General features: G+C 37.5%; 1 pseudogene; it reads left to right on the plus strand.

Annotated features, from left to right (window-relative positions):
• Positions 1–2,514: 2,514 nt before the first annotated feature.
• On the plus strand, positions 2,515–2,983 carry LOC101828372 (annotated as a pseudogene).
• Positions 2,984–9,249: the final 6,266 nt, after the last annotated feature.

Raw genomic sequence — 9,249 nt, forward strand, 5'->3', positions numbered from 1 at the left:
AGTCAAATTCTAAAGCAAGTTCAGGATCTTTCAGGCTTCACAAACTCATTACCCTGTCATGCCTCACCTTGAATTTGAGTCAGAAAGGGAAAGAGGCCTTATTGCTGAGTTTGGAATACCAAATTGCTATTTTTACTTTCATTTCAAGAGTCTCAGCTCTTGATAGCTTCTGAGAGCAGCCGAGATTGCTTGGGAAAGAAAGTAATCCTAAAAATGCTGCCACAGAAGTACACTGCATCAGGCTAACCCTTTGAGCAGTCTTGGGCACAGTGTGTGTCTTGCCTTGTTATTCCATCCTTTGTATTCATTTTGGATAGACAGGGACTTCTGTATGCTACACTTGCACTAATACCTTTATTCACTACCGAAGAACCAAAACGTGCAGACTAAGCCTTTTCTAAGCAAAATCTTCCACTGTTTTAGAAGCTGAAAGCAAAATGAATCAGCCAAAGGCTCTGTTACAGAAAATTTTGCCCGTGGGTGGGTAAGAATAATCAGTCTGACAAAATGTAACTAATGGATGTTTGTAGTTTATGATAAGAAACCAATAGTATTCTCAGACAGAATGAAATACTGAATTCATATCCGTTCTTATCTTTGCACTTGGAAATAATGACACTTAAATTCCCACCTTAACATTCTATCACAGGTCCTTTGACTTCATAATTCAGTGAGTACAACAAGAATCTGAGTTAAAAGGAGGAAATAGAGGGAAAAGATTGAAAAATCTAAGAGAAGAGACATTTGGCTGTGAGTTTGTGTTTCCTAGTAGTAATGACAGGGAAGCTACCCATGTGATACACCAACATTGCTGTCCAAGCAAGACATAACAATGACAACACCATAAACTTGCAATTTTGGAAATGGGAAACCTAATCAGGCCTTCCACCCTTAGACAAAGAACTACAGTCTGCTAATAGGGAGACTAAGTCTTCAGTAAGATGAGGCCACCCATTGGTTCTCCAATACCAAGCCATAAAATTCATTACATAAAAGCACCATTAAACACACTCAGTAGGTTACAGTTGTATATTCATGTCACATGCATTTATATACATTTAAAATAATAATTACAAAAGAAACGAGCAAATACTCAAACTATAGATTTGAAGACATTTACAATTACTATCTTGTCAATTACAAAGCGTTTGAACCGCTACAAATGCTACTTTTTTGATATGCACTAAATTGAAAAAGAAAAGAAAAAAGTTGTGGTTCTATTCAGAGGCCACTCTTATTTCTTAGCAAGATAGTGTGAGGACCAAGTGAGAGCAAGAATAAAAGAAGCCACTGAGAGTGAGAATCAAAGACATTCATGTTCACACTAGGTTGTGATGTTTCTGGAAGGAGGCTGTTTAGTATGAAAAAGTTTGGTCTGATCATCACATCATTATCTCCTTCCTACCTTGCCATGAAGAATAACCCCAAATGGAAAAAGGAGCAATGTCTCCTCAGCAGATTCATTGCTTCCTGTTTCCTAAAAAAATTCACCAAGATACTGTTTTATTTCGGACTAGAATAAAATCGAAATTTAACATTTAAAACCCCAAGACACAAAATAAAGACAGTATAAGAATGATTAGAATTGAGAGTTTCTGAAATACATTGTCTCTGATATTTACCTTTAGCTAAAAATCAAGCCAGTGTTATTATCCTCATTCATCTCAACAGTCACTGGTTTTAATAACACAGGGGAAGTCTTCCACCATCCATTTAAGTTTATCTGTTTTGAAGGATAGAGGATAATGATTTTTATTGTTCATTGACAAAGTTTTCCAAGTTACATTTGCTCCAAATTTGATAATTTTATCTAACATTGGTAATTCACTCACATTTTCTTTTTGCTATTAGAAGACTCCAAAAGTACTTAATTATATCTAATTTATGGGGTCACAATCTTAAACCTGGAGGGAAGCTTTGTTTGTTTCAAGTGTGTGATCGCTGTGACAAACTATCTCATGGCAGAAAATGCACCTGTTACCAATGTAAGATTGTTCCTATGTTAAAAAGGAAGATAGTTGTATTTACTCTGAAACTTAAGTTTACTTTAAACCCAAAATCATAGCATGTCTTATCACTAGACACTTTGAAGTTAGCCAACACCCTAATCCTTCTGTTGCTTAGGTAAAGGATTCCTCAATATGAATAATCAAGGAGTGACCTTAGGGGCTTTCTCAGAAGCCTCACAAGATCCCTAAACTGTGAGAAATTGCGTGAAATCAGCAGAGCAAGAGCTTATACATTCCCAGAACCCTAAAGTCATGTCATTCATATATAAGAGAACATTTCCTCCATGGCACTTAAAAAAGGCCGCCAGTGTCTCTATTTTTCTTTATATAATTGTGTTGTATCTCTTCTCAACTTTTCCAAGAAGATAAATAACTATTAGTTTATAGAATTCATATTGGCTAAAGGCACAGTTATTAATTTAGCAGAGGTTCAGCATTCCTAAATTGTAGTCCACACAGTTGACACAGAGCTTGCTGGAGCTGCATCTGAGATCATCACCACAGAATGGTTAAAAAGCAGCAGCAGTCCACCATGAATGTTGAGCAAAGTTTGGGGGGACAGTTATTAAAAAATCCATACTGTGCAACTGAAGAAACACACTGTGGCTGTAGATTGCATCATGTGACATGTGAGCTGCATCCGGTTACAGAAAATGCATGTTCACTCTGGAAAATATATCTAATGTGTCTGCTGGCATGTTCGGTTGCCATAGCCATTACAGCTCTGGTGTTTTGGCAATTCCACCAATACCAACATCGTCATTAATACAGATGCAAGGTCAAGTCAGGATTCCTTCCCCTCCACTTCTACACCATCCCTTACCTCAACACCTCCACCTGGACCTGAGACCACTCTGGCTTCTACTACTGTAACTACCCCTGACTCACCTACCAACCCACGCACATCTCCTACAGTGCTGGTCACTGCCACCACAGAACATGATGTTGCCGCTGAACATGATGTGGCTGTGTGAAGTCCTCAAGCCAGATCATTTTCCTCACTGAAAGGGGATGTATTCGAGATTCTGAACCCTGCCATGTCATCGCAAAGCACAGGGCTCTGATAGAGCCAGTTCTCCACACATCTCTGCTGCTCTCCATGTGGTGATAGTTTTGCACTGAATGAATAATACATGAGACAGACAGGGCTTCAGCAATTACCACCACCTTCTAGAAATTCTCTCATTCTGAGATTTTACCATGTCATGGGACAACGAAAAAGCACGAAGACTGGGAAATTTGGGTAAGAGTTTCCTAGGTGATCACTGACTTCCTCTCTTGCATGACATAGAACTGTTGCTCTATAGAAAAGAACATCTTTCGTGCATTTGTGTCACTCCTTGGTATGCGGGCCGTGTAAAAGTCAGGTACGGTAATCATGTTATTGCTTAGGAATCCCAATATTGCAGCTCTTCCCTCTTGAACAGTCGGGAGTGGTAAAGGAGTATCATGGAGGGGGCTGGGACTTTAGATCTACCTAGTGGCCCTGGATATCTAGGGAAGCTAATGTCATGAAAAGGATATGTATTGTTAGGCACTGTGCAGGACAGAGATGCTGTTTTGTCAAACCTATAGCAGTGAGTCTTAGGAGTTGTGTTGAGGAATCCTCTGCCTGACTCTTTTTGGTGTTCTGTCTTACCTATTTAAAAGTTTCATTAAACCGTAACTCTTGTATGCACAAAGTAAAAAGAGTGATTAGTGCGTGGAGTAGATAGAAGGTAGGGGGAGCAGGAAGACTGGATGGATAGGGAACTGGGATTGGTATGTAAAATAAGATTGTTTAAAAGAGAGAAACAACAACAGATTAAATAAAAAAAAGATTAGCAGTAAAATCCATGTATTTATTCAAAATTTAAATTTTATAGGAATTACAGTCGAAGCTTATGATAAATTTTCCCATGTGTATATAAATGTTCATACATTGGATTGCACATAAGAAATTTGCATAAACCAGTGCAATAATGCACTTAATTTTTATCACACTGATAAAGTATTATCATCACATAGACATTAAGTGATAATGAATTTTAAATGGAAATGTACATGAAAGCAAGATGTGGGTTACTGACACCCTAATAAATGCACCCGCAGGACTGGGACAAGAGGATTTTTTATGGCTTTTATGATACTGTATTCCAGACTAACTTCCACTGCAATACAATACCAGCACTTATCTGAGGATACAACAATTTAAAAAAAGAAGTAAGAAAGCAATGGAAAAAGAAAATCTAAAATAAAAATAAGTGCCAGACAGACTTATAGAGCAAAACTGTAAACACAGGTGTCAGAAATCTGAGACAGGTTTATAAATTCAAGCACTTCTGCTTTACAGAGTGAGTTCAAGGTCAGCTTGGGCATCTTGGTTAAACCTTATCTCAAAATGATTTTTTTTATAAAATGTCTACAGATTAAACTCCCTTACATGCTGTGTTCAAGGCCCTCGATTCAATCACCAATACTACAAATAATAAAATTTAAATAAGTGAAAATATAACATATTTGAAATATCACTGTTTATTGTGGCCAAAGTTATCATAGAAACACATTCTTTTTAGACTTTATAGAAGTAAAAATATTAAATCTGCCTGAAAAATACTTGATTAAGTGTGTGTGCTTCATAAGGATACACAAAACGGTGATGAGGGACTTGCCACCTACACACTAATTATTTACAGGAAGGTAGACTGGAAAGGACAGTCAAATGGGGACAAAGATTTTATAAGGATACAAAATACATCATGGCCAAAGCAATTTATAGAAAGAAGTAGTTTTTTGGATGATTACAGTAGACAGGGCTAGAGTCCATAAACATCATGGTAGGGAGTACTGCCATAGATAGACAGGCATATCCCTGGAGTAACCCTGAGAGTTTACATATTTCTCTACATGTAGGAGGCATAGACAGAGAGGGTAACTGGGAATCACAATACAGTTTTAAAACTTCAGTGTCTGACCCTAATAACACACCTTCTCCAACAAGGTCATACCCCCTAATTCATCCCAAAGAGTTCCATCAACTGTTGATCTTATTATTCAAATATATGAGCCCAAGGGGAGCCAGTGAACACATCACATTCTGATACACACACACACACACACACACACACACACACACACACGATGGAGGATGTCCTCCTGTACATATGCTTTTCTTATTGGTTTGATGTATAAAACACTGTTTTGCCAGTAGCCAATAGAGGCAGGAAGATAGGCAAGACTAGGAGAGGAACAGTATTCTGGGAAGGGTAGTCAAAGGAAGCCTACCAAAGACGGTCGCCATGTAGACCACAAAGGAGTTGCAGGTCCAGACCCTTCTCTGGTAAGATAAGACCACATGGAAAAACTTAGATTGATAGAAATGGGTTAATAATTATGACAGAGCTAACCAATAAGAAGTCCTAGAATTTGGCTAACAGTTTTATAATTAATATAGCATCTCAGTGTGTTTCTTTTAGGCTGAGAAGGGCGGCAGGACCTAGGGGGACAAGAATATCCAGCAACACACACACACACACACACACGCACACACACGCACACACACACACACACACAATTTGCTTTCAATATGTCTATAGAGTTTACTCCTCATTTTCGTCTGAAATCTCAAAATCCTGACATTTTGGTTTTTGGTTTCTTTAAAGTTTTAATCAGAGACCAGTTGTGACTCAACTTCCAGTCTATAAGTCATTGCTTATGTAATTTGTAGAACTGCAACTACTATGTCTGTGTTTAAATGCCCCTATTTTTGACTGGAATCATGCCTCTAGTATTGAATGTCTATGTTTCACAGTTTTCCTTTTGATATCCCCTGTCAAAAAGTGTGTGGAAAAATCCACATCTTACGTCATAACTCTGTACTTTGTTATATTCATTGAAGAACTTTACTATAACAGCAAGGACTTGCTGTTTGCAATGTGTTTGGGGCTTGGCTGATGCTCGTATTTTATGTATAAGTTGGAAGGCAAGTAAATCCCAGGCTGTGTGCACATGGAATTCTAAGCTAGGGTCATATGTCCTCTGCAATTTTCGTGGCATCAAAATTAGATTGAAGGAAGTTAATACCATTGAACAGACACACTGAAGTGAATCATAATGAACTGGTAATGTCATATTTTAAACCAGTGCCCCAGCTCAAATAGAATATTAGTTATTGTTCATAAGCTACAATTATTAGGGGTAAATTGTTAGAAGATAAATTAGGAGTACATGTATAAATATTAAATATGTAATTCACTTAGTTGTGGCAAACATTATAAGCTTGGCAACCAATATATATGTAATATTGCTCCTGCCCTCACAGTTGTATATTCTGAAGATATTGCTACTCCTTTATTGTTATGACCTCCTACTTGATGTTTTCCAGTTTCTAGTAGACTGTGTCTTCATGCATAACTTAATTTGTTTCCATATGTGGTTTTTTCAGTTTTTATTTTTTGATTGCATTTTACATTCCAACCACAATTCTCTCTCTCACACCTCCTCCCACCCCACTTGCCTCCTCCCATACCTCTCACCTCCCTTAATTCCACTCCCAGTTCACGGGTAAGGGTTCCCATGAGGAGTCAACCTGGCCTGGCTCATTAGGTTGCAGCAGGGCCCAGCCCCTCTGCCATGCATTAAGACTCAGCATGGCATCTCACCCTAACGAATGGGCACCAACAAGTTAGCTCATGTACCAGGTCGTAGTCCTACTTCCAGGGGCACCTCTGCTAGTTCAAGCTTCACAACTGTCTCCCACTTATGGAGGGTCTAGTTCAGTGCCCTGGAGTCTCCACAGTTGTAGGTCTAGAGTTCATGAGTTTCCTTGAGCTTGGTTCAACTGTCGCTGTAGATTGCTCCATCATGATCTTGACTTCCCTAGCTTATATGTTCTCTCCTCCCTCTCTTAGCATGGATTCCTGGAACTCAGCCTGGTTCTTGGTTGTAGGTATCTGTGTCTGGTTCCATCAGTTACTGGATGAGGGCTCTATGTTGATAGTTAGAGAATTCATCAATCTGATTACAGGGATAGGCCAGTTCAGGAATCCTCTCTACTATTGCTAGTAATCTTAGTCGGTAAGGAAATTGGAAATCAATCAACCTCAAGACCCAGTAATACCACTGTTGGGTATTTACCCAAAGGACACGCACTCATACCACAAAAACATCTGTTTAACAAAGTTCATAGCAGCATTATTCATAATAACAAGAACCTGAAAACAATCTAAATGCCCTTAAGCCAACAAATAGATAAGAAAAATGTGGCACATTTCCATAGATGTTTTTTGAGGGGAACTTATCCATACTGTTTTATATATAGTACTTTTTAAATGTTAAATGAACTTCCCTAAGGAAAATTTATATACAATAAAAGTTGACAATTTTTAACTGTTCTTTCTATTAATGCATTTGGGCAAATATGAAGGAAATCCTGGCATATTTCATTTCTCCCAAACTCAACATATTAAAGGTATTTAATGATTAACCAAAAGTGATTCATGTAAACAAGAACATGAGAACGCATTGATGTTCTTTAATTATTTTCTAAGAGTAACCTTTTCTCCCAATTTTCTTCATGATGTAGACTACTAATTTCATTACAATTAAAATATCAGAAGAAAATTTCTAAAACCAAAAACTGGGTCATATATTTTATTACTTATATTTATAATTTTAAGACACAAAGTAAATTTAGACAGTGGGAAATAGGAGAAAACATTAAACTGAATTATACTACACCATATTTAGGATCAACATATTTCGATTGTTTTTTGATAGGAACAATTTATTCAAATAGATAGAAGGATGAGAATTTTGAATCTAGACTAATACCATTATTATGCTCCTAAGTAGACAAAGTAATAAACTTACACCTTTAACTTCTTATCTTTACACCCATAGATGGATGCTTCTCTCAGCCCTCATTAAAGAATCTTCTTGCCTTACATGTTGGTTACTCAAAGACTCACAATATGTCAAGAGCCTTAATAAGGAGCTGTGAGGTGTCACCTTTAAATAGTATATCTATATCACATTCATTTTCCCCAAGGCTCGGGAATCATCAAAGAGAAAGACAGAAAGAGTGAAAGAAACAAGAAATGGGGATGCCTGTGTAGTATTTGCAGGATATAACAGAATTATGAGGCATGTGTACTTAAAGCATCTGTGATTGTATGCACAAAACCTATATACAGTTAAACTGGCCAAAACCCCAGCATGGATGGGATAAAGATTAATGACTTCCATAAGAAATAACTGCAGTCCCTGGTTAAGAAGCTGTTGGCACTTGATGGATGCTATGGGAGGGAGGATCACATGTTTTGAGACATGCTACCCCTGAGAATCTACCCATGCTTTCTTGTGGAGAGTTCAATACTGCATGTACAGGCAGCATGAACTAGATTTAGTGTGTTTACAAAAACTAAAATAAGAAAGGAAAAGTATTTGGTGATAGCATAGGAATTGGAGAGCAGGGCTTGGGGCAGTGTGTTTGCTCTGAACACACTACTTGCATATGTAAAATTCTCAAACAGTAATTTTTAAAATGTTAAAGGAAAGAACAAGATAGGTCACATAGACAAACAGCACCGTCAGTAGGGTCAGTGCAGTAAATCTAAATTGATGGAAACTAATATCTTTGTTTGGCAAAATCTTTTCACAAACCACTTGAATTATGTGTAAGAAATCTGTATGAGTGTGGGGTTTAGGCGAGCAGTAGTTTGTGTGCCTGGCATGCAGAAGGCTCTTGGTTGGAACTCCAAGACTGCAAAGTAAAACAAGAAATCAAAGATACAATAACATAAAGAAGTCTATGTGTTCAATTACCATTAAATACTGAGTACCTTTACAATACTTCACTCAGCTTAAATCGCTACTGTAAGGCGTGACTTTTCCATGCTTTGCCTTTATTTCATGAAAAAGCTGGAAAATATGATGCAAAACACTCAAGTAACCGCAAATCTAGGGAAATAACTACAGTTCCTACAATAATTCATTTTAATACATTTTTATTTTAGGATATGTAAGTATTTGTCGGAATGCTACTCCGACAGTCACAGTGGCAAGTCACAGACAGACATTATCCCATTTTCTGTAGTTAACATCTGCACAATTAGCACTCCTATCTTGGAAGATTTCAAACATGTCTGGAGTTCATAAGTAAATAGAAACCTACATACATTGGTGAGGAATAGAGAAAACAATTTCACACTGCAAATACTGTTTTTTTTTTCAATGAACTGTATAACAGTTTCAGAAATAG

This window comes from Mesocricetus auratus, unplaced genomic scaffold (assembly GCF_017639785.1).
Source record: "Mesocricetus auratus isolate SY011 unplaced genomic scaffold, BCM_Maur_2.0 Super-Scaffold_100023, whole genome shotgun sequence".
Taxonomy (NCBI): Eukaryota; Metazoa; Chordata; class Mammalia; order Rodentia; family Cricetidae; genus Mesocricetus; species Mesocricetus auratus.